Source organism: Sebastes umbrosus, chromosome 20 (genome assembly GCF_015220745.1).
Source record: "Sebastes umbrosus isolate fSebUmb1 chromosome 20, fSebUmb1.pri, whole genome shotgun sequence".
Taxonomy (NCBI): Eukaryota; Metazoa; Chordata; class Actinopteri; order Perciformes; family Sebastidae; genus Sebastes; species Sebastes umbrosus.
This window is the reverse complement of record NC_051288.1, coordinates 9,877,499-9,904,895: the sequence shown is the minus strand read 5'-3', so window position 1 is coordinate 9,904,895 and position 27,397 is coordinate 9,877,499. Positions and strand designations below refer to the sequence as shown.

At 41.3% G+C, this 27,397-nt stretch overlaps 1 long non-coding RNA gene across 1 annotated transcript in view; it reads left to right on the top strand.

The window, feature by feature from the left end:
• The first annotated feature begins 8,846 nt into the window (after positions 1-8,846).
• LOC119479727 overlaps positions 8,847-27,397 on the top strand; it is a 36,702-nt gene continuing 18,151 nt past the window's right edge. The window contains exon 1 of the long non-coding RNA XR_005204741.1: positions 8,847-8,970. This is a non-coding gene — a long non-coding RNA (uncharacterized LOC119479727). The remainder of the gene's footprint in view (positions 8,971-27,397) is intronic.

The following is a 27,397-nucleotide window of genomic DNA, read 5'->3' as shown; positions in this document are numbered from 1 at the left end:
GTTTCATTTTCACCATTTGATGGGTGACGGCAGGTTGTGTTAATAATTTTCCAAAAATAAAACCGCCGTCAATAATAGATGTCCCTTTCATCTCCATTTTCCTGTCGCTTGATGTGATTATGTGTGATTCCCTCATGCAGGCAGACAGCTATTAACACAAGTAAGCGGGAAGAGAGACAGGTGTGCACAGTCCAGCAGTCAAACGTAGATATTGATGCAGTCAGACAGGCATTTAGACACAATTAGGTGTTCAGACAGGTGTTCAGTTCAGCAGACAGACAGGTAGTTAGACCGGTAGGTAGGCCGCTGTGTAGGGAATACAATTAACATTCAGTCAGTGCCGTTACAGCCCCTACAAACACAGACAGCGTGGCAGATTAGCCACTCTCCGCTGACCAGAAGCTCTGGACGAGCCAACGGAGCCACAGAGAATGAATGGATCATTTAACAATAGGTTCCTGGAATGGGTGGAGGGTGGAGAAAGGAGGGGGCAAAACGACCAATATGGCTGCCAGAAAGACAACTGTGAACACTGGAGGATTGAGCATGGCGAGGTTTGTCTTGGTTAGGGGCACAGGATCTACTAATAGAATTTGCAGTTACTGTCCAGTGAATTTCACAGTGACAACCAAGAGCTTTTGGAGAATGTACATGAAGAGCTACGAGGTATATTTGGTACTTTTACGTGATCACAATGCAAACTGAGGGGCCGACCGTTTGGTTAAATTGACTGGAATGGTGCAGTTTCAGCCTCATTAGCCGATCGCTGCCCATCAATTCTATTAGAATCCGTGTTGTGATGCAGAGTTTGTGGTGTGGACATTATACATGACCTTCTCTGAAACAACATTAGCGATCAGGCTTTCTTATAATAGATCACCGTTGTTACTTTAGTGCAGGAGGAGTAGAGGGGGATTGTGACAGCACAGTAAGAGCAAAAACAGCAGGTTATTGTATATCATTTGTTAAAAATTCAACATGACCTGTGGTTGCATTGCAATGTGGTTAACTGAGGCTACTGTGGGTGGAGAAATGGATATATCTGGTCTCCTCTGTGATGAATTTGTATTCGTTGCTTGTTGTAAAAACCTTGACTTGACACTTAGATAGCAAAAACATGTACAAACGAAAGACGTATGAATATATATGAACACCATGGCATTCACATTTAACCACCAAAGACATTCTATTGGTTTTGATGAAATCATGGTCAGTACCAGCCTGGAGCTGGTTGCACCACCTACTCATGAGTTCAAACTTCTCCGAGATATAACGTAAATGTTTAATAAGTTGAAACACATCCCTACACTAAATCAAAACAGGTTGCACCACACAAACAATGACAAACACAATGACTAGCGTTGGTTTCCTTTGCATAATCCAGCACTCAGCATGAGTTCTACTAACTCTGAGAGGCATTTATTTCTTCACGTATGTGTGCAGATGTCATACCTATGTCTACAAAGAACTGACAATTAAGTTTGACCCTCGTTAAACAGTTATTTTCGGCAGTTATGTTACAGCTTGTGCTGCTGCAGTGCTAAAATCTTTATTCTAGCTTAATTTCTAATGTTTCAACAATAGACTGTATATAAGAAGTGGACGTAGTCACCGTGACGTCACCGATTGGTTTGTGGACTGCCGTTTTGAAGCCTTGAGTTCAGCATTTTGGCCGTCGCCATCTTTTGCAGCCAGGAGTGACACGAGAGGGTGGAGCTAAGTACAACCGGACACCGAATAAGACGTTTTTAGGCGACCAAAATATTACAATTAACTTTCATGAACTGAAAACACACTGTGAAAGGGTTAACGTTCTAAGAATCTCATTCTAATTTACTAAATGAACATCATGCTGTATTGAAGAAGACTTGAAACTAGCGATTGAGACCATAAACTCATGTTTACAATGTTTACTGAGGTAATCAATCAAGTGAAAAGAAGGGTCTCTTTCTCATAGACTTCTGTACAATCAGACTTCCTTTTTGCAACCAGAGGAGTCGCCCCCTGCTGGCTATTAGAAAGAATGCAAGTTTAAGGCACTTCCGCATTGGCTTCACTTTTCAGACCCGGAGGCTGCCCACTGGGCGCAGCCAGATTTGGTAATCACTAGTTTGAAACTAGGTAGTATAGTTACTGTACTAAGAACTTCGGAAGGGCTTTAGATGCAAATTTAATGGATTTACAGTTAGCCTGTGCAATTTGTAAAGTGATTCTTATAGTGAATGAAGTCAAACAAAATGTCATTTCAGTCTGATGGAACTTTTTCACAACAGACAGTTTGACTTGTTATACATTGTTAACATTAACAATGTCTGTTGAAGTGTTATTTACACCTTTCTTTCCTGCTGTGACATGTCTGCTGTGAAAAGGTGTATTATCAGGTTAGGTCAGGACAATGGCACTGCAATATGCAGCACAAGTTGTCTTTTGTATTCTACTTTATTCTGTTCTTCGGATCTGCACTTTGAATCTGCATAGTTAGCACAGAGACTTTTAAATATATTCAAAACTCCGTTAGCTCGTCTATATTCACCTCACACACCTCCCTCTGCCAAGTTGTTTGTTAAGGTATTTTGCCTGCTCACAGCCGCTAAATGATAGAGAGAGATTTATTTCAACTCCTGCTCGGGTCAAAAGCCTTGTTTTGCTTCCGGATGCAGTTTAATAATGCCCTTAACGAGGGCTGACAGAGAATTAATATAAATTAAAATGGACCAAAGAGTGCCTGCAAACTTGTCTTCATTAATAGGTAAGTGACAATATAATTTTTGTGGGGTACTCTTGCCAAGAGGCTCACACAATAAGCTCCGTACAGGCTGCCGTCCTGTGAGTTATTTCATTGTTTTTGAGCATAATTAGCTTTTGATAAAGCGCTTTATGAGGGGGGTGTGGACGGAAGGCAGGAAAGAGGAAGGGTAAAATAAAACTGCTCTAACAGGGTATTAGCCTCTGGGCCCTGTCCTCTTATTGTGGGGTCTGGGCTCTCCGTTGTGTATTGGGTTATATTAATTTAGAGAGTGGTATCTCTTGCAGGGAAGGGGGGGCCTCTCTTTGATGCGCTCTCTGCAGTTTCCCCCCGAACCATTTTTCATGTAGGTGCTCCACTCCGTATTGATTAGGCCTCATAAATTGTGAAAGAGTATAGGGGCGATGGAGAGGCCTAAAAGCCGCCCTAAATAGGTTAATGCTGGGTAGCGAGAGCCAGCAGGGAGTAGAGCAGCAACGCGAGCCTCATCTCAGAGCGGCTCATTTGAAAGCACTGCTGAGACCATGTATAATCCCCCCTTATGAAATTAACTAAACGTGCAAGGAGCCCTTTTATCCATGTCCGCCTTTGTCTCATACAAATTCAGATATGTGCACACTGCTTCTGAAAGTCTGCGAAGATTTTTTCCCCCCGTCAGATTTACTGCAGATTGGATGTTTTATCGTCAGTGTGAAGAGGGAAAAAGATTTTTTCAATTCCATGTTGGAAATTTAGCCTACATTTTGTCTGTGTCCTAAATCACTCTCTTGTTCACTCATTCACGATATAATAGACGGCATATTGTGCAGTAAATTGAGAATTTTGGACATTTATGGATTATCATCATTTCGCGTCATCTATTAAATGTGACACATTGTTAGCAGAGAGTAGTGTATATGCTGTGGACGTGTTTTGCGTTACATGTGGGATTTTTTTTGAGGGCACTAAAATGTCAGACAGTAAATGATATAGCGCATTACAGTAGTAAGTAGGTTGTGATTTTGCACATAAGTGTATTTTATAATTCAAACTGAAGTTTGACAGTGTTGCCATAGCAATAAGGAAATACCATGTCACTTTCTGTTGCTCAGAGTGTGATTATGAAAACTGGAGATCATTTACTAAGCAGCGAAGAGACATTAGACGGAGACATATATAGCACGCTGAGCTTATACTTTCGCAGTCAAATTAGTAGTTGTCAAAAACGTACCCACCAATTTTCATAATATTATCATCCTCAGTCTGTATAGAGAGGGTTTCTCCTTTTTGTGTGAGAGGAGGAAATTATTTTTCCCTCAGTTTTTGGCTTAATAAAAATCCTGTGATATGTGTTCAAACATGTTTCTTCACTGGTGGGTAGACTCCCAATCTTTCTCAAATTTATTGTGGAGCAGAGAAATGAAATATTTTAACTATTGCTTTCCTTTGTTATTAAGGGGCGAAAGTTTCTGCATGATGACGCTGCTACATATACAGTTAATTTACATCCTTATAGTCAGTGTATTAACGTTACATACAGTAACTTAGATGGGGGTTGGCACGCTTCCAGTTTGGAGAAACAGACAGGAGTACCTAAGCAATGTGCTGCTGTGTGGACACCGAGTTTGGATCTGAAAATCACACAATAACACAAACAAACTAATCGATCGATGCAGCGGTAGACCAGCAACTCCTGTGTTCTGCGAGGTAAAATTACTTTTGTGAAGAGAGTCTGGCTTGGTGGTTTTGCAGTGATATACGGGCTTCAGTTCCCCGTTGGATAGGGCCGTCTAACAGCAAGGTAAAGCCGTGAAAATATTCTAAATATAGCGTACACTAAAAGACGTTATATTGCTATCTTCAAAGCCACCAGACTACATTCACAAAAGCAGTAATTTTACCTCGCAGAATGCGGAATTCAAATGTATATATACATCAGTTATTTCCAAACTTAGCACAGCTACCTTTAACTCAACTAGTGCTATCATTCACATTATTCATAACCTTATTGATTACCTTTGATTGACCCGCCCTTTAAATTTCATTCACCAGATACAATTATCATTTTGGTGGTTTGGCATTTACCTATACCAGTATTAGCACATGAGAATAGAAAGAGGGAAAAAAAAAAAGTGCTTGAATTAAATAAAAACCTGTAATATCTACTTCACACCTCGTCTCCACATCCTTTCAACGTAATATAAAGTAGCTCACGTTGTTGAATAGATCATTCTGAACAGTCAGATATAAGCGGCAGTCTGGAATTGAGCTGTGAATGAACACCGCAGATATATGTATGTACGCACACGTACATGAACACACACTTATCAGTCGCGTGCTGTATATCTCTCCTGCTGTTTATGTCGTGTCAAAGCTGAATGTGTGCTGACAGTCATGTGTTGTGATCCCACAGATATTGACGTATTTAGATTAAAACCCATCTCTCCGGTCCTGTTTATCACACTCGACGGCTGGCTGTCACCGCTACGTTAGTGTGGAGAGGACAGAAAGATGAATGTATATATGTTTGTTTGGTACAGTATATCAGAATGTAGCCGTATTTCCCCTGTGTTTATAGCTGAATATCCTATGTTTGTCTATATATGTGTGTGTGTGCGTGTCCTCCACCTCATCCCGTGCATGGAAATAAGGTATGAGTTGTAACAGGCGAAGCAGGGAGCCACAGTCATCTGTCTTTGTTCAACGCTGATGTCCTGTTATATATCAGAGGCAAAGATGAATGCAGTTAATAGACTGTGACACAGCCATTAACTACAGCTGTAATAGAAGTGTAATGGAATCAAACAGCCATTTCTCCCCCCAGCATAGGCAGGCACAGGTAAATGTTTAAAGACCAGTCGCTGTCGAGGCAACCTGTCTCTTCCTTTCTCACTCTCGTTGTTATGTTTCTCTTTTATCTCATCCGGTCCACGATCTGCTCTCTTGCACACGTGCACATTCCCCATTTTCCCCCTCCACCTATCCCCATGCATCAGGCCCACCCGCCCCAACCTCTCCTCAGTCTCCCCACTCTCCCGTGGCGTCGCAGTCGTCCTTGAACCTCCATCAGCTTCCTCGCCAAACATCAAAGCCAGCACAGATAAAAGTGTCCAGTTGTCCATTTTCCTACTGATACTCGCCACCGCCAGACAGATCCTCTGATGTCTGCTTTTATCCCTTTGCGTCTTGGGGATAAAATGTGACATTGCTCCCCACACACTCCCCCCCCCGCTCTGTAACCCCATTTGTAACTCCTTGTATATTCCTGTATGAAATTACCGTATTGATCGGCGAAATTGTCGTTTATGGTCGGGCTCTTGAGTTTCAGGAGATAATGGAAGGCGCGTTATGCGGCCGACGTGGACAGGAAATCGTTGGGAAATGGAGAGCAGTCATATCTGCACAATGATAATATCCATGTATGAACAATGTGGAGGAGATTCTTTGAAAGCTTATATGGCAGTTTTTTCCCCCCCAAAAAAATCCTACTTTATGTGATTTTGACTTGGTATTGAGCTCAACAAGCCATTTGACACTTTCATCTAAAGCCAGTGCATTTTCAGTACATTTTCTCAGAGCTCACACAGTGAACTATATATAAGTATATAGATACAGTTGGAGCAGATGACACAACCTATGAAAATAGTTTCTTCTTTGAAAGATACTGTGACTTGTAAAAACAAAAAAAATATGCCCTATTTATATTCTTCATCTTACCTGTGTCACAACCTGCAGTTTCCTTTTCTTTCCAGGCCTCTGCACCTACAGATACATACAAGGGGAATGTGCTTTGCATCCAGACAGAGGTGATGGGGTTCAGGTGCTGTTGTTTGTCCCATCGGGATGCTCCTCGTCTTCCTTCTCCTCCTGTCAGCGCATGACCGACCCTACCACCAAGCTCCACGGCACAGTCAGCGCACAAGGAGGTAAAGGTACAGAGATACATATACACTGACTATATATTAATATATATTTATACTTTGCCGTGTGTGGCAACATACTACCTTTGTCACTACAGATGGTTACAATGTTTTTATTGTTACATATCAGCTGTGCTCATCTTTGATCTTGTGGGTCTTCATGAATGTATATTTAATGGATGCGTTTTAACCTGTTAAAGGTGCCCTGTGGTGTATTGACCAAAATGGATTGTGTTTGTCTTTAGGTCTAACAAATGTTTTGAATGCACTTCGTGTCCTCGTAAAACATTTGCAAAGCCACATTTTTAAATATTTTATGTTGCACTTTGTTTACATTCATGTTTGCTTGCTAGCAGTCTTCTTCTTGGGCGTCGATCGCCACCAACCTTTGATCAGCGTGAAACCGACATGGACACGTGTGTTCCGTAGACTGTACTGTACATAAAGATGGATGACGCGTCTCCTCCCACTGTACAGAAAGGAAACCAAAATATCCTGGATACGGAAGCTGCCATCTTGAAATTTTGACATCATTTGGAGCCAGAGTCTGTGCAGTAGTGAGCGGGCGGTGGAGCCGCGGTATCAAGGTCACCTGCCTGAACCAATCGTGAGAGAGAGAGAGAGACTCACAGCTGCCAATCATGACTTCTCACCCCCTTTTTATAGCATCAAATAACTAATTAAAACCAAACTTATTAGAAAAATGAACACTTGAACATACAGCAGCGTGATAAGAACTACCCAAAATGACAGAAACCATCTTTGGGAAAAATGTATTTGACTTTGACTTTTTAGTTTGGCCCATGTCCCATCCGCTAACATGGAGGGGGCGGGATTTATGACCTATACTGCAGCCAGCCACCAGGGGGCAATCAAGATGTTTCGGCATCACTTCTGAGGGGCTGTCATGTTGTCCATCTTTATATACAGTCTATGGTGTGTCCCACTTGTAAAAACGTTACTCCATAGTGCTACTAGTGGTCAAAAACTCCTTTAAAATCCTTTAAGAAAAGAAATTGTACCTCATTTGCCCATGGGGGCTTGTAAGGGAGCGATATGTGCCAACATATCTTAACAAGTCTATATATAAGGAGATGGAGCATCGCGGGATTAGTCCATGTGAACTTTCTGTGGTGAAGTGTTCGAATTGGCACTTACTTTTGTGGACTTTCTTCAGTTTTTCATTGTTGGCATGTGTCATTAGTCCTGTACAATTATGCAGTCTTTTTCCAACTGAACACACAGTACCTAATCAGGAAATGAGATATGTGAGATGTTTCTTAATTTCCTGCCTCTAACTCTCAACTATCTTATTTTTGACAAAAAAAAAGTCTGATTTGGATTTGTGCTTCTATATGAAATGGAGTGATACTGAGCTGACCGAAATGCATACGAAGTAACAGTGATATATGTTCGTATACCAACCATTCTGATCTGCATTTACACGTCTGACGCATGTGTACTGTCAAAAAAAAGAAACGAAAAAACGACCAGTTCCCTATTTTCCCACCTTTCTCCATCACACCAATCGACTCTGACCAAATCATTGTCATTTGCCTGCCTATAGCCTGGCATGCCTGTGTGCACATCCCTCCAATACAGCACAAAATCAATCAGAAAGCACGTCTCCTAAACATATCGACGTCAGCTCTGTAATGAGATACGCCTTTGACAATTGACCACTGCCTCGGCTTCTTGTCAGCTCACGGATAAATGGAGCAATACTTTTAAAATGAAACCCTGTTGGTATGCCATGTAGGCTGTCACCCTCGGAGACGTGCTTGATATAAAAATAACCTCAGCTTCATTCTGTATGTATCTCATTACAATATGAGGGAAAAAAATGGGCTGAAAAGATAAGATTTGCGTGACTTTTTTCTGTGCCTTTGGCCTTGAAGGACAGTATCGAATGTCAGTGTGGTTTGTGAAGCAGTTGATGAGATTTTTGTCAGAACCAACTTGCATGATGGGAAAAATATTATCAGAAATGTCCTGCTTCAAAACAAAAGCCAAAATCACTCCAGAACCACAAAACTTTCCTAAGAGATTTTAATCTTTGCATGCTAACAGGGACACATTTCAGAAATGATTAAGGGTGAATAAGCTCCATCCTGTCCAGCTGACAACAATCATGCAGTGATATATGAATTTTGTCTGCTTGGTGTTTATCAGAGCCGTGTAGCCGCTTCCTGATTAATCCGACTCGCCTGTTTTCGGCCCCGTCTGGGACTGGACAAACTGAGCGGTGCATCATTACCTGGTCTGATTAGACCTGGATGGCTGCAGATGGCCACCACGGGGCTCTGCACCTGCTTCTTCTGCCAGGTAAAACTGCATCACAACTTTCTCCTTCATTTAGATAGTTAGCTGTCTGGTTTGTCCTCTTTTCTTCCTAAAAATCAGTTTAATTTCACCTCTTTCTTTGAATTTGAATTGCTGGATTTTCCTGAGATGAATGTAAAATAATTTATGTTTCGATACAAACAAGACCAAAGCATGAACTCAAGGCCGATGTTGACTATTTCCTCATGTTTTTTGTGCTTAGTGTTTAATGGGGACAACAATTTTTGAAATTGGTCTAGTATTGAAGGATAAAGCTGTAACCGGTAGCCACAAAAACAAGCTGTGAGGTCAAGTGAGCAGCATCAATGTGACATTATGTCCACTAAAAAGTGCTTGTTTTTGCCACTGACAGACTCAGATTGTGCCTGACAACATTATGGAAAGGACCCTACAGAGAAATTACAACATTTTTCCTACCTTTTGCTTGATCTGGTCTGTTTCTTATTGTGTCCAAGTCCCGCTCAAGGAGAAGTCTCATTGTGAAATCTGAATATGGCTCAATATGACTCAAATAAATACGGGTGGCCATCGAATTCAAAGACCTCGTCCACATTGTTGAAAACATCTAGATATTCAGCCATGACATTGAAAATCTTTTAGATAACACTAAGCTACGCTTTCTGTACTCCAACACAACACACTCTGCCCAGCTGGCACTCGCAGTGTTTCCACCATGGATGTATTCCACTATTCCACCGTTGTCAGAATGAGACTTCTCCTTGAGGGAAACTCTTTCCATAATATCAGACACAGTGGCGATTTTAGACTCTTTTTAGGGGTGCTCAAGCACACCTAAATTTAATCTCAGCACCCCTAAAATATTATTATCAAACTCTCTGAGACTGCCGACATTACAGTCTTTAAGAGGCTGTAGTGGACTCAGTCTTAACGCTAGAGTGAAGATATAATGGTAAAACCTAAGGATCCCATTGGTACCAACCATGTCATGCTACTGTAGCTGGTCAGGAAGGAGGCTAAATAATGCTCCAAAGGAAAAACTGGCATGGCGATTTTCATAGGTCCCATGACCTCTGATTTCTAGATATGTGAATGAAAATGGATTCTGTGGGTACCCACGAGTCTCCCCTTTACAGACATGCCCTCTTTATGACAATCACATGCAGTTTGGGGCAAAAAACATGCAGTTTTTTGCATGCAGTATAAATGTGTTATTTTTGCCTATTCTTAAATGGTGTATTTGAATATTTCTTCATACTGGGGTCCCTAAACAGTCTTGGAATTATATAAAGTGGGTATCACTGTAAAGCTGAGACTCTTGTGGATTCAAAGAGCCCAACTGTATTCATGTGTGATGATGTTAGTCCCCATAGTAGCCATTTCATTTTAGTGAGACCATTTTTTGAAACTTGACGTCACCGTTTAAAATGACCTAAACAGCACTATATATTTGCGCATATTTTAAGTTGTCACATGGTACCTGAATAATAATACATAAAGACATTTCCATCACAACTTGATGCTGTAAAAGGCAGAAATTGGTGCATAAAAATTCACCAGAATGCAGGAAAGGAAGTGTTTGATGCTCAAATAACCCCCCAATGTTGAAACAAAACCTACGCCCTTGACTGTACACACAGCACATTCTCATTTGGGGGATGACGGTTTGCTCCTAGAATCGCCCCCGGTCAGACACTTATAACAATCAGAGCCAGTCATGGAAAAAACAAGCACTTTTAGTGACCGTAAATGACAGAGCCAGCTTGCCCCAATAGCACCATATTACAGCCCGTAAGCAGCTGCCGTCTGCAGCGCTCTCCCTCAACACTGGACCAATTTCAGAAATTGTTGTCCCCATTAGTCAGTTAGACACAAAAACATGAGGAAAATAGGTTGAAAAATGCCAAAGTTACCCTTTAACATGTCAGCGGGCAGAGCAAACGGCTCCACTGTAAGCTGCGAAGTAAATCAAGCTCAACTTGTCCTTCCACCTACTGTCCCCCCATCAGGTGTTACGAGTCATTGCTCTCTGGAGCACAATCCACCATTCTGGCTGCTTATGTGGCTGCCTGCTCGGGATTTAGTAGACTTGTAAATGATGTCATCCGTAGTGCACACACACACACACACACACACGCGTACACACACTCAAGGCCTCTGTTGTCTGTCGTGTCGAAAAGTCCCGTTAGCCAGACAGATGGAGAATTACAGCGCTGAAAATTGTGGTTTGCTCGCGTTCTGCAAACAGTCACTCACGCGCAAACACACTCGCGCTTCGACTCGGTCTCGCACACTCAGGTGGAGGTTTTTGTGTGAAATGCATGGAGGTTAGAAATTACAAGGGCACCAAAATAACCTTGAGTAAGATACTGTAAAATTGTAATATTAAGAATTATCCCTTCTCCATTACACTTTGTTCATATTTTATTCATCAAGCTGTCAATATTTACATCAGGTAAGTCATTTGAGCCTATATAATCCGGGGCTTCTTTCTACACTACAGGGGACTTTTTTTTGATCAGAAAACAACTGAGTGTGCAGTCTGAAGTGGCAGGAAATGTTGGCACCATCGCAGTGGAAGAAAGTGCCAACTCCACACAAACTACAGTACTTTGCAAGCAAAAAAAATAACCAACCGATATGGTAATAAACCTTAAAGAAGATAGGGAGGCAGAGAAAAACAATAGCGTCCTATCCTATAAGGCCTGCTGGGAGAGGAACTTTTCCAATGCATACGTTTATTAAATCCAATGCCTCCTAAAAAACCTGTTGACTTTGGTGCATACACAAGAGGAGACTTAATATAGAGAATTAATATCAAGCCCACACACACACACACACTCACACACACACACACACACACACACATGCAGGAAGGGGCAGCGAGGCAGGCTGGCTGGCTCACCTTAATGTGTACTCTGTGAATGAGATGTAAATGTGCTGCTCACCTCGCCACCGCGAGATCCCGCTGTGATCAAAGCGTTTTTCAGAGTCATGACTGCTCTGCTCACTGCGAAAATCTGCTCTGAAGAATATCACTGCAGGTGGAGACACGGGCATTTTAATTACATTGTTTCTGTGTGTGTGTGTGTGTGTGTGTGTGCTCGCAGAGACACATGCATATTAATGCATTTGTCATTATTGCGCTCATATTTCATGCGTTTGCATTCCAGCATTTCTTGCGCGTGTTTTCTGTGCAGTGCATGTGGGTTTGGTTCTGTGAGTGTGTGTGTGTGTGTGTGTATGTGTGTGTGCATATGCTAGCAGGCTAAAGTGTGACTCCACGCTGCCAATGGTATCTCAAAGAGGCAGGTGGATCTCTTAGAAGCATCTCTTTTTTGCAGCAGCCACAGCGCTCAGAGGCTCAGCCACCTGCTGTTTACATTACAAGCCTCCAGACCATAAAGCATATCATGCAGGTCTTTGTGTCAGCATATTTAACAATGTTTCAGACTCCTGAATATGCAGCACTCTGACCCCTTTTCAACAGATTTTGTAGTTCACCTTTGCAAATTCATTTGAGCGTGAAAGATTGCGCAAAATGTATCTGGTCGTCGATGGATATTAGCAACTTCATAAATGGTTTATGACACCGACACAACAACAGTATATGAGGCCCATGACTCAGATGGAGCGCAGAGAGAGAGAGAGAGGGAGAGAGAGAGCGAGTGCTGCCACAAAACTCTGCGCTGTCTTGAAGATAGTCAAACAATTTTCAAGACCAGCAACTTTCAAGTCTATAAAAATTGATCTGTTTGTCATGAGAGGAGACCCATTTGGGATTTCTCAAGCGTGAAATCTTCGTGAAATGGGTGTATCAATCAGAAAAACAGAGAGACAGAGATTGAAAGATGGTAGAGGGAAAGAGAGAGACGAGAACGGGGCGAGTGGAAGAGCCGGAGAGAGAGAAAAAAAAGACAATATCGCTTTAATTTAGTCATTGTTTCAGCTTTCCTAAACCCTTTCGAGGAAGAAAGGCAGTCTTCCAGCCGTCTATCTCCGAGCTAAGAGGAGCAGAATATCACCGCACTGTCAGAGCAGATATGAAAAGCAATCGGCTCCTGTTACACGTACAAGTGTATAATATCTTGTATCTTCTTTATGTTCCTAATAGGGCTGCCGTCGGATAAATGCTTTGTATACTACAGTATTGGCGTACAGCATCTTTTTGAATAAAATGCATTGAATCTTCAGCATCCAATAGGCTGATTCTTTTCCATAGTGCAGCTCAACAAGCTGCTTCTCCTGCTTGCAAAGCTGCCAGAAAACATTATTCATTATTATTAGTATTCACCAACAAAGTCACATTGTAAACTCAGTCATGGAATACATTTGTATGTGTGTACAGGACTCACTAATGCCGGGCATACACTACACAAAATTAAGCCGATTTTGGGCTTGATTCTCTCCTCTCGACAATCGTCAGCAAAGCCCCGATTTGTTGATGGTTTTAAAGATTGTCTTGCCAGATATTCCTGTGGTGTGAGGTATGTTAAGAGTGCTTTTTACATCCCGAGATCGGCTCGGAAGTCCATCCTGGTCGCACCGATTTCAAATTGCAAATATCAAACGTGTTCCAATATTTACAATCGAAACCCCCTAGTACAGCAGATGACGCTGTCACATGGGAAAGAACGATAGCCAATTTGGAACCAAGCTGACTGAAGAAGGAAGGACAACAACCGCAGTCATGGCGGTCGCGGCTAATGCAAAACGCGAAGCATAAAGTAGTAGTAGGATAGACCTTAGAAATGGAGGACCAACTTTTGTTGCCACAAAACTACAACAAAACAAGGTATAATATCTTTTTTCTTTTTTCTTCGTCAATTTAATCGCTAATTCCTGCCCGTCGTCCGCCTTGTTTGTTTACACTAAAGTCACGTTTGATTGCGAGAGATTTTGCGAGATTTCCGGTTTTGAGAGTCGGGACTCTTGTTGTACATGAATGGAATCTGTTAGTGTGTGGTGTGCTGTTTTGGCCAAATCGTTGCTCACCACACACTATAGGATCAAAACTGTTAAATTAAAAAATATATATATATATACATATATATATATATATGTATATATATATATATATACATTTTCAATATCTGTTAAGATTTGAAAAATCTTTTAAGTATAATAAGTTTCTAGATTGATGATGAGAAACCCAATGAATTGTAGTTTACAATGACAATGGTTTCACGACAACTGTGGGATCTGTCTGCTGAAATGACGAGTAAGCTAATGCAAACGCAAAAACTCTGTGAGTTGGTGGAAAACTCGTTTTCAAGCTGACTTTTCAACGCTTCCAACTGATTTGTTTTGAAACAAAAAGTTTGTAAAAGTGTCTTTAATGTGCGCGTAATGGCTACGTACACGATATAATGCTAATATACAGAGGCTAAAGCTACATGTCTCAGTCAACAAGTCATCCTCACCAGCTAATGATCCACAGAATACCTAGAAAAAAAACACTAATATAATGCTATTCGTTTCGGTCTAACTGCTGACGTAACTCTAATATTCTAGCACTTTGGCTCCCAGACAGTTAATGTTCCAGCTCTGAACAGGTATTTTCCTGTAACCCCTCATACAGTAATAATATAGCTGGCTCGCCCCTATCCTTTGGAAAAGCTTGAAACCTGCTGTGCTATGTTACGGATTGTAAGCTATGATTGGACAATTGCCGTTTGAGGCTGGGGTTTAGTGAACGGTCAGTAAGGAGGAATGGAATAATTGTGGCTTTTAAGTGTAGAAAAATCTAACTTCAGACACTTGAATGAATAAAAGGCCTTTATTAAGGGGGCAAATTACTAAAAAACACTTAACATAAACTCTTCTTTTTATCTGTACTCTTAAGAACCTAAAAATATGTTTGTCTTTTTTTTATAGTGTTTTATGCACCCATTACCACCTATCATGTCAAGTCAATTTTATTTATATAGCACAAAACACAGATTTGTCTCAGAGGGATTTACAATCTGCTGATTTTCTGCATCACATACAGTATGTAGGTTCCTGTGGCAAAAAATAAATAAATATATATATATATACAGTATATACAGTGTTTATGTAATGCGATACACACAGTTTGTGCTACTGGTTTTGGTACTTTATTTGGTAACGTTACAAGTATGCATACATAACGTATTCCCTCAGCTGAGAATCTATATCGCCCATAGACTGACTATTGACTATTGACTATTGACTATAGAGTGACGCTATTTCCAGGAGTTGATTAGTGAAAGACGCTTTTTAGTTGACTTCAATCCGAAACTCTGTAACTGCTCCGGACTATCCGGTTCTGCAGCATGGGTTAACATGGAAATCTAGCCAGGTTAAAAGAGAGCCACCTTTGTTCCTGGGCTTTAGACTCAACATACCTCGCTAACCCGCTAATCTTACTTCGTGCTACACCCCTTACAGTGTCATCATTGTTAAAATGTTCGCTGCCGCTCTTCTGTGAAAGAATGTGGCGAAGTACAAACAAAGAAACTCACATCAGAAGTGAAACAAGGAAGAGCTAAATTCTGTCGTGAACCAGTAGTAATGTCGACAAACCTGAAGAAGCAGCTAGATAAGCAACTGTCAAGCTGTTCTATTATGTCTTTAAAAGAACAACCATTAGGCACTAAGAGCGATTGAAATGCTTTACGAGGTCGAGGGGTCACAGTTGCTCACATGCACTATTGGGCTTTCCGGATAAAGCTGTGGTCCTCTGTGCTGCCACACCTCCACTCTGAATGTCTGTCATGCTCTCTCAAGGTTGTGGAATGCATTGTCAGGATCAGCAGTATGATGGTCATATCCTGCCTCGGTCTGAGAGGAACATTCAGTCTATAACAATACATCCTAACTGGAAGCAGACAATGAGCTGCCATGGAGATGTAATGACAAACCATAAGCTCACTTTCCAGCCTTTATGGGTCACAGAGAGCATGTTGATGTTCATACGACCTTATAGTCTGTCATGCAAAATGGGTAAAACAATTATGAGCAACTGGGAAACTTGCCCTTGAAAGGTATTATTATGATCATATTTATGACTTAGAACTGTTATAAGACATCATTACCACCATGTACCACTATTACAAATGTTATTGCCATTATTATTGACAACATAATTAATTTCCTTGTAGCAGAAGTGATTGATCCATTCAGTCAAATAGAGCTGACACCTCTTTTCACATTATATCTGAGATCAAAGCACCACATGTTGACAGGAATATTTGGTTAAATGATCAATCCACCCCAAACTTCAGCAGCAATGTGTCCTTCCAGAAACAATGTCCCCATTACCTTGGATAATCCACAGACCTCAGTGTGAACAGTTTTTTATTCAAACACATTTCTACCAAAGAAATGTTACCTATTTTCCTTTTTTCAAAATGTGATAAAAGTGTTTTTGGACATATTTGTGGGAACAGCTTTTAAGCTTTCTAACCCTCTTGGTGGGTGTTTCCCATGGCGATGATTGATAGACATTTGAGAGCTGGCGTTGCTAGGAGACACATTGTCAACTTTTGTGGTGTGCAACTGACTAAATAACATCATGCTGTATAGCCTATAAATGTTGTTGCAAGGCATTTTCCCCCATATAGTGATGGTTTTGTACTGTTAGTGCTGTGTTTGTCCCAGATTATACAAACGAGGTGGAGAATAGCTATAGGTAGCTGTCTCTCTTTCAAATATTCAAATGTGTAGATGGCAAATAAGATGAAACTCTGGAGTAACGAACGTACAGTAACAGAGTAACGTAGGAAGTGCTGAAATCACAAATGGGACTAAACAACAGCCAACGGCGGTTAACAGCCTGTGTGGCCATTTAAGTGATACAAAAAAAATATTTTTAGATATTACAGACATTGCACCAATGAAATTGTCCGTACAGTTGATAGCAATTCAAACCTCCTGGAGAACACTGTAAGAAGTGGTGTAACTGCTGAAAAATTTGGACCAAATAGGCTACTGTATATACTGGTGGATATACAGTATATATACTGCTTTCTTAGCAAAAAATATTTTTTATTTCAGTTTGTCTCTAAATGTCAAATATATACAAACTACTGTATACTGTATGTGTGACTAGATTAGTGTTGGCGATGTTAAAAATGTTCCACCCGGCCACTGTCAGCCCAACAACCGTCGATTGCCGATATATTCGTGCAGATGTGTGTGTGTGTGTGTGGCGCGCACCCCTCCTCCCAGCACTTGCAGTTTCAGCTGGGAGATCAGCTGTTCTAGCGGCGGAGTATCGTTAAACACACTTCATTCAAACTCGACAGTAACAAAATGAAACTCGCCGAAAGCATCTTGGTTAGTCTTTCCAACACCCAACTCTGGTTTGGATGAAATAATCCCTTATTTCATCTTTTTTTCTTCGGTAGCAGACCATTAAATTAGCAAAATAAAAGGACAAATATCCCCCCAAAAAAAATCGCTTGGAAAAAACAATCGCCAATGTACTCAGCCAATCGTCGATAGCCGATATTCCGTCCAATCGCCCAACCGTAGACTAGATCCCATTAGAGGTAAGTGAGACTAGACAGACTAGATTAGACTTGGATCACGCCAGCCATGACGCCATAATGGACCAGGGGCGTGAAGTACTTCCTTCGAACTCGGTCTTCATTTTGATCTCAACTGCACACCTGGAAAGTTTTGTGACTGCATCTTGCACGGTTGTGATGCTATATTGTGGTGACAAAGTCTGTCCACAGACAGACAAACAGACAGACAGACAGACATATAAACACCTGGCAAAATACTCAAAACCGCTTCTGTGGTAGTTCCCGTTACAGAACAGTAAGTGTCTCAGTAGGCATGTAATGGGATTGCAAAATGTGGCTCTGGAGACAAAATGTTTTTTTCATATTTTGTGTGAACAGACCCTTTAAGTGGTCTATTTGTGGGCACAGATACAGTCAGTTACAGGGTCAGTTGCAGGGCAGGAACGGTGCACAGCTCAACCAGAAAAAGATCTCAGGAAGCAGAGTATGACCGGCCGCCGCGTCACTCTAAAATGTAGCCATTAAGTCTGATTTTAGGAGTGAAGAGTGGCAGCTAAAAGCCCTGAAAACTGTCAGTGCTCGTGGTCAGCGCCGCTGCTCCTCCACCATAACATGAGCTGAAATGAAGCATGATCGCGCTCTCCCACCCACCACCACCATCACACACACCATCAGCACCTGCAGCTCCTCTTCCTCCATTTGTCATCAGCCTGGGAGAACAGAGAGAGAGAGAGAGAGAGAGGGAGAGAGAGAGAGCACCTGAAAATGAGTGTGGTGGTAGAGATATAATTGCTTTCTTGTCTTTTTCGGTTCCCTCCCAAAAGGAGAGGAGGCATAGCTGTGAGTGACTGAGGTTATCTTCACTGCACTATCTGCTGAAGAAGCACATTAATGAATAGTGCATTAAAAGTTAGAGTCTGTGCTGCACAAAAAAAAACACACTATCCTGCAACTACTGTAATTTAAAAACCACAATAGCCACTATGCAATCTTGAAAATGAAAAATAAAGGCCTTCAGGCATTGTGCGCAGAATTTCTTTTTTATTCAAACAAAGCGAAGAAAAAGTAACATTCACCTATCTGTGGTTACCGCCTAATTGATTCATTTCACAGCTCTTCGGTTATTTCACAAGCACACACTTTCACTTCCGCAAAAACACACCGTGTAAGCAAATATGCATTCAGGTAAACACAGAGATTACCGAAGAGAGGCAAATAATTCAAACCAAACAGGGCTGCGGTGGGGGATCTGGGTAAAATAAATAAAGTAAAAAACATTATAAAAAATGAATGTGGCACCCTGTGCAGTCCAATATTTCCTCCACCTTGAACCAAAGTTGGTTGGATGGGCTCTCTGAACTAAAAACCCAATTACTGTAGCGTGAATGCTTGTTTAATTAGCCTTGTATGATAGGCTGCCCATCCATTACGTGGCTAATTGCCATCCTATCAGGCCAAATAAAACACGCCATCACACTCCGGCGTCTGCATCATTGCGCCAGATGATATAATTTCCTTGTGAATCATCTGGATAACGAAACGCGGAGTGACTGACTGAGGGGTGTGTGTGTGTGTTTGTGTGTGTGTGTGGTTGTGCATGTGTAAAATGGAGTGAATCCAGAGCTATAATTCAAACCTGTGAGCTGTTTTGACAAAGTAGCCATAGCAACGTTCAATATCTAAGCTCCCCGTGGAGCGTAGTGAGGGTCTCATCTGAAGATAGATCTGCACCGCACAAACACTCACATCAAACTGCAGCCGGCGTTACTGCTCAAACAGAGCAACTGAACAGCTCTGTTCATTTACCCGCATGTAGACACAATCCAAAGTGCCCTCCAATCAGTTTACTTAGCCCACAAAAACTTCCCCTCCTTAAGCCCTGCAGTCATTTACTCCCATGTTTGCTCCTCTTAGAGGCCGCCGCCGCAGCGTATTCTCCTGATGAAATTGAAGCAAAGAACGACTATGAGTAGATTTTTCACATCGGCCGGCCCATGTGAAGTAGAAGAGACTGTCATTATGCTGTTCAGTGGAGCAGCAATATCTCTAGCTGCTCGGGGACATTGGGTGCCTGAGCGTGGCCGAACCTGCCCTCCCGACTGTCTGTCTGCGCGTCTACCTGTCTGCCTGCATGGTTGCACGCGTTGCCTCTCTGCTTGTCAGATTATCTGTCTGTCTCTTGGTCATCCTCATGTGTGTGTAGTTGAGGGTTTACCTGTGTGTACACGTGTGTGTTTCTGACGAGAGGCACAAGCCGTACCCCAGGGATCGGGCTCTCGGCTCCGAGACAGCGCGGCAGATAATAGGAGCTTCTCTGCTAGATTACTGGGCCTTGTTCTGTCCCCATCAGCCTCTCACTTTCTCCTCTCTCCTCCCCAGCTCCTGTTCTAAACCCGGCTGTCTAAGGTTGTCGAAGCAATTAAACCGACTCCCTCTCTGTCACACTCCCTGTCACCTTCTTTATTTTTATTTTTTCCTTTTTGCTCACTCTCCATCTTTCTCCTCATCTTCTCCTCCTGCTTCCCTACACTGCATATATAGAATGGCAAAGGTTTCAAGGAAGAGAGAAAGCCACTCATCCTCATTCCTTCCTTATCATCCTTTCCTCTCTCCCCGATCACCCTATATCCTTCTCCTTCATGTAAGACCTTGACAGCTGTCCTCATAGAGAGAGCTGCAGCTCACACTGAGACAGATACAGATTCTGTCTAGTCCAGTGGTGCATTCTGTGGCAAAGACTTGCTGCACAGGAGACCCATAGGCGCAGTTTGAACTTTAAGCTTGGGGGTTCACAAGAAAAAATCTAGAGGGAATGTAATATATACAACGCAGAGAGATCTAATATACTGGGATGCGTGTAGGCTACATATTACACCCTCTAAACAGAACGCAACACGAGCAAGTGGTTTCTATTGGAAGTGCTGCACAGCGTGCCGTTTTCAGCTGAACTTTAGTCGGACCCTGTATCTATTTATTCCTCATGCTCGCTTTGAAAGCGCCGTAACGGACAAGGAACGGCTGATTCTTGAAGTTGAAATGAGGAGTTAATATCTATACGCTACCTCCTCATTTTACTATAAACACCTAAATAAGGTGGCAGCAGGCAGAAGGGAGATCCACAGGAGATCGCCTGAAACTTTGCTTAAGCTACTGTTGGATATTGTGTAATTTTCAGTAAATATCGCAGTATAAAACATGCTATAAAACAAGCTGCATAACAATAAACACAGTGCAAATGTATAAAGACATAATAATAAATAAAAATAAGAAAATTTCCAATAGAACATGAAAAAATATAAGAATACGTAAAAATATATCTTTTATCAAAGTTTTCGTTTTTAGAGTGTACAGCTGTACAGGGATGTGCAAATGATTGTCCAGGGGATGTAAAATTCAGAGTCAGTGGGGGAGTGTTAAGTTAGTAAGTGAAATGTATTTATAAAGCGCTTTTCTCTAGTCAATCAGTAATCAGTCAATCAATAAATCAATCATTTACTGAATAAATAAATACATGCATAACTAACGTACACAACAAATACATGCATAACTGAGCAAACAAAAGAACTTCAGGACAAATCAGTCGATTAAATGATGGATCAACATGTCAATCATCCAAAAGAAAGTGGTTTTAACAGTGCTGATCACTAAAAAGCACAGGCCGTGGATAATCGGATTACATAACACCCCACATCCCACTCAGACCTGTCAATTTCCTTGACTGTAGCCTCTATTAGAAACACTTAGCGAAACGAGGATTAACTAATGAAACTAAAATTATGAGAAAATCTGCGCCAGCGGCCTTCACAAAGCCAATTGTTTATCCACCAGGGCTGAGATTACATTTAAACGGATAAAGTGGTTTAAACACGGCTAATGGAGGTACTTTTAGTAAAATAAAAAAACAGCCTTTTATTAAAACAGACTTTAATTCTTAGTTTTTTTTCTTCCTCTACCCCCAGTGCTAATCCAGGCCCAATGGTCCTCATCTTGACAGCCAATGAAATCAAGCCTGGCACCCACAGCCCAACATTATTAGCAAATGCACAAGAAACTCTGCCTTTGCCTGCTGGGTCTGTCTCTCCCTCCATCTTACTCTCACTTAACACACCGGGGCCACAATTCGCTCTGACAGGTTTCTAGCCCCAGTGTGTGTCTGTGTGTGTGTGTGTGTGCGTGTGTGTGTGCGTGTCTGTGCGTGTGTGTGTGTGGAGGAGGGTCTGGGTGTCATGTGTGCCATGATACTCACGCTACAGAGCAGCTCTTTCGCTAATTGCAGCTATTAGGCCTCCAGAGACCGTCTCAGAGTGTAGCATGGTTAATGAGGAGAGCACAGTGAGATAAATGAGACATTGTATATCTCATGTTGGAACAATGATGGAGTGACATTAGATGTGCAGTCGAGGGGCACTTGGAGCAGTTATGTTCCTCGTGACCCCCGTCCTAACAGCGTTGAAGAGGTATTGCGTAAAGTTTTTTTGAATGGCAATAATTACGGTTATTATCTCTTTTTTTGGCCGCTGATTAGGTCTTTGTCCTAGAGACTGCTCAGAGGCTGCAGTGATATATACTGTTCTTCTAACTTATTTTTCACTCTGGTAACCATCTCCTGCGTCACGTGTCATTTGTACGCCATGTAGTCTGTATTGACTGCAATATAAACGCATTGCGTAAATATGCTACACTCAGAGCTAGTGACGTAGAATAAAATGCGAGAAAGACCGCTTATTGCGGGACTGATGTTTTGTTTTGAAAGTTATATTAGTGATGTGTATTAGTGGTGTATTTTCTGTAGTTATGTTACGTTGTTTCCATACTTATTTTACTTAGTTGACGTACTTATTTTAAGCCCAACCATGACGTTTTTCCTAAACCTAAGTGAGTGTTTTTGTATGTATTAGGGCTGTCAATTGATAAAAATATGTAATCGCGATCAATCGCATGATCGTCCATGATTATTTGCAATTAATCTTAAGTTAAACACATTTTTTATCTGTTCAAAATGTACCCTTAAAGGAGATTCATCAAGTATTTAGTACTCTTATCAACATGGGAGTGGGCAAATATGCTTGCTTTATGCAAATGTATATATATATTTATTATTCAAAATCAATTAACAACACAAAACAATGACAAATGTTGTCCAGAAACCCTCACAGGTACTGCATTTAGCATAAAAAATATGCTCAAATCATAACATGGCAAACTGCAGCCCAACAGGCAACAACAGCTGTCAGTGTGTCAGTGTGCTGACTTGACTATGACTTGCCCCAAACTGCATGTGATCATCATAAAGTGGGCATGTCTGTAAATGGGAGACTCGTGGGTACCCATAGAACCCATTTTCATTCACATATCTGGAGGTCAGAGGTCAAGGGACCCCTTTGAAAATGGCCATGCCAGTAATTCCTCGCCAAAATTTAGCGCACGTTTGGAGCGTTATTTAACCTCCTTTGCAACAAGCTAGTATGACATGGTATGACAAACAAGGTTTTTCTAGTTTCATATGATGCCAGTATCTTCACTCTAGCTCTAAAACTGTGCCCGCTACAACCTCCGAAAGATCAATTGCGTTAATGCTTTAAAAAAAATGAGTGGCATTAAAACAGATTTGCATTAACACGTTATTATCACGTTAACTTTGACAGCCCTATTATACGCATATATTAAACAGCCATGTTTTGCAGCTTGGCCACTGACACTGAGTCTATCCAACATTCTTTTTCATAAGGTTTCATTAGCCGAGAGCTGTATACATTTCTGATCCCACAGGTGAGTTTGGAGTCCTTCAGTTAATGATGAGATATTGTCACTGTCAGGTGAAAAGAAAATGTTAATTTTCAGGCAGTAAAAAATATTTTTTGTTTTACCTTGAGTTGAAGGTAAGACATTATGAGTTTATTTAGTGGGGATTGAAAGAGTTGTTGAACCCCAAATTTCTGAAATCATGTTCCTTCAGTTTAAAGTCCCAGTGAAACGGAAGTATAAAGAGAATATTTGAGTGGTGTACGGTTACAAGAGGGATTTAAATCAGATCCTTCGCATTTGATTGGACCACTAAAAAGCTACAGCTCCACACACACACCTCCCTTGTCGCTAAAAGTTTGAGAGATTGATTGATGGATGGATGGATGTCGTGATATTATTTGTTGAAATTGGTTGGTACTGGTTTACCCTAAGCACACCTCATATTTTGTTTTACAGGAAGAAAAGATGATTGGATTTTGATATAAATATACAAAGAAATCAATTTTTTTATTATTGTTAAATAGGTGCACGATAAAAAAGGCATTTTTAATTTCATCTCAACTTTAAGTGAAAACCTGCTGTGATATTATTGGACTGATGGTGCTGACAATAATAAATGGGTGACCTTTTGTGCGTTTCTCTACACACACACTGAAGCTCTACAGGAAACGACTGGACTTTCAGTGGCAGGGTGATCATGTTGCTGACTATGTGAACTCATGTCGACAATGTACATGTGCAGTGTGTCGGGGGTAGTGCAGCTGAGGACAGGTATAGGTCTAATAAGCAGGGACAGTGGTGGCTCTGGGGTAGCAGAATGTGCAGTTGAGCCCTCAGGTGCTGTCTTTGGTTTAATTCAATTAAACACAGTGCCAGTTTGATAACCTAGTGACATGTGCACCTGATCCTTTCATCCAACATCCAAACCCAGTTTCTAAATGCAGTAGGAGCACACATATAATCTGTGTAGTGCTATATACTGTATATTATCTGTAAAAAGTGGGGAAAGCTTGACAAATATAGATATTAAATTAAATTTGAACTCTTCTCACTTTTTTGATGTAAGATGTTATCAGCGATAGACAAGATCAACATTTTTTCTCATTGTATTGAAAATGGTATCGAATATTGTTATTTTTCAAGGTATTGTATCGAAGTTATAAATTCCAGTATTGTGATAACACTCTAAGTGATTTAAGACGTAACGTAAAGAGTGCTCAAAACAAAGAAGTGACTAAGCAACATTAACCTCGCTGCTGGTTTGCTGCCTGTGTGCTCATTGGAATTGAAGTGATATTATGAACTATTTTCACTGCCTGCCCCCCACAGATATTGCACTAATCAAATTACAGTGCTGACATCGTCACTTTGTACCAGTGGGCAACCTCTGGGTCTGAAAAGTGAAGCCGATGCAGAAGTGCCTTAAACTTGCATTCTATCTAATAGCCAGCAGGGGGCGACTCCTCTGGTTGCAAAAAGAATTCTGATTGTATAGAAGTCTATGAGAAACTGAGCCTACTTCTCACTTGATTTATTACCTCAGTAAACATTGTAAACATGAGTTTATGGTCTCAATCGCTAGTTTCAAGTCTTCTTTAATACAGCATGATGTTCATTTAGTAAATGATGGTCGCATTTAGAGTCAAATAGACCATAAAGCAGGGTATGCTTTAGGGTGTGGCTACCTTGTGATTGACAGGTTGCTACCACGGCGTTGTCCGGTCTGGGATTTGTCCGTGTTTACGCTTACAAACTTTAACCTTTCACGGTGCGTTTTCTGTTCATGAAAGTTAATTGTAAGTGTTCGGTTGTTCTTAGCTCCACCCTCTCGTGTCACTTTTGGTTGCAAAAATCCAAGATGGCAACGGCCAAAATGCTGAACTTGAGGCTTCAAAAGGCAGTCCACAAACCAATGGGTGACATCACAATGACTATGTCCACTTCTTATATATTGTTTATGCTCTGTACCAAAAAAACATGACTCCTGGAAAATGCTGGGGAGCGCTATCATGACAGAAAAATAAATAAAACTTCTTTTTGGTAATTACAATTTTTACAGACTACAAATAAGTACACAATTCAAAACAAATACCATGGTACAGTATATACTGATTTATATATTTTCAGCTCAATTTATTCCCAGCAGACAATTTTCTTCACTTCAAGGAAAACATGCCATGTCCTTCCCATTCAATTTCTTTTTTCTAATCACAGTTCGGATAGTGTAAATGGTGTTGTATCTCTGTCACAGTACCTGTCATTCCTGTCAGCACAATGTTTGCCATTGGTGAGATGGGAGAAAATGAGAGCTTGTTTTTCGAAACGCGCAGATGTGTCTTTTCATCTGGGAATCGCTGTGGCCCTCACAACCTGTTAAGTGAAGGATGGCAGCACATAGTGTGCGTATATACAACACCTACAACTGCAAATGAAATGGGGGAAACGCATTCTGCTCGAGGAGATGTGACTGAAATATTTAGATTGACTTGTTAGTGCGCGCGCTCGCAAATTGTTGGATGTATAGGAGGAACGGGGGTTTCTGGGAATATGTGGGAAATTGTCTGTCAAATTACTCTCCAGGGACCAATTTGCAATCAGCACTCATATTAACACCGTGCAGCGGATGCTCTCAGTGGTTTCAGCGATGATGATAGCCACATGCTAGAGCCATTCATCCCTGTCTCTATTGTCAGTCGTAATGAAGTTATGCTCGTCATTGTAACCGTGGAGATTGAGAAACATCAAAGATCTGTTCTTTGTTCCTTCTCAACTCTAGAAGAATATATTCAACTCGTTCCTCTCAATCTTCTCCTTTTCTCTCTTGGCAATTCTTCTCTGTTCTGCTTCTCTTTCAGGCTTAAATCTCTTTTTGCAGTCGCTCTCCGCTTGCTGATGTTGCCAGTTTTTCTCCCTCTGAAACTCATCTCCATTTGGGATTTCTCGAACAAATCCCTCTTTCCCATCAAAGACATTCTTCTGTCTTTCTTTTCAAAAGCTAAATCAATACCTGGATACGGCAGGAGGTGAGGAACCAACCACCGTCAGCAACAGACAAAACTATTTGTATCGCTTAATTCAACTAAGGGGTCATCGGACCGGCGAGTTTGATTTTTCATCCTCCTGGACAAACAAGCCGATCAGTTTAAAGGCTAGCTCGACAGGCAGGGCTGCTGTTGATCAAAAGGCCTCATTTACATTTCAATCTGCCGCTGCCCAGATAAGACGACCGTTTTGAGATGGGCGCCGTCTGTCAGATGTGCTGGGTGGCTAATAATGACGGTGATATTTCATGTATGTTATCGCAATCTCCATGCGTCTATCTTTCAAATAACAGACGCCGCAGGCTTAATGTGTCTACCTTCCATTTTAATGAAAACATCGGTTATCGTAGGTCTTTAGATTTGCAAACAGATTTTTTTTTTTTGCATATTCAGATAAATTAAGCAATCACTGCTTTGAAGTTAAGGTGGAAATTGACATTTAAATTAACTCAGAAATGCACGTCAGCTCTCTGGACTTGTCTCCGTCTGAGGATCAATAATCCACATCCTGAGAGTAAAACCATAGAATGGATTTTTGCAGAATTATTTTTATTTCTTTTTTTTTTTTTACTGTGAATATCTCCACTTGACAAGATCATGACAAAAAAAACAAGGCCTTAAAGATCAATTTCATTTAAAGCCACTGAAGAATCAATGAATTGGATGCCTGACTTGTGTACTAAGGTGGTACTGTAAATGTCATTTCATCCCGTGACTCTCATACCGAGAGGCACGTTCATGTACAGCAGCTGGGGAAACATGTTGACAGTCAGATCAAATGAGTTATTGAGTCTCTTCCTCCGTCCACCACCAGATCACGCCCTTCGTAATTGCAAAGACGGAGAGCGGGCGCGTCATAAATGGCAATGAGAGAAACGGAGAGAGGAGGATGTGAGGCAGGGACGATGTGAGTAAAAAAAATAAAAGACAAAAAACTCTGATGTGTGTGTGTGATATAGATATGATCTCACCTACACATCAACCTATGGAATTATGATTGCTCGTTTCTCAAGGCCAGGGTCTACTGTGTGTGAGTGCACGCGTTTGACTTGTGCTGCCTGGCTGCTGTTCAGCTAAAATGACCAAGACTGAGTCTGAGACACAATAAAAGCTGCAGATGCAGAGGGGGAACTTGATTGCAGCTCAACTGTTCCGGCCAGTCGGTGTCAC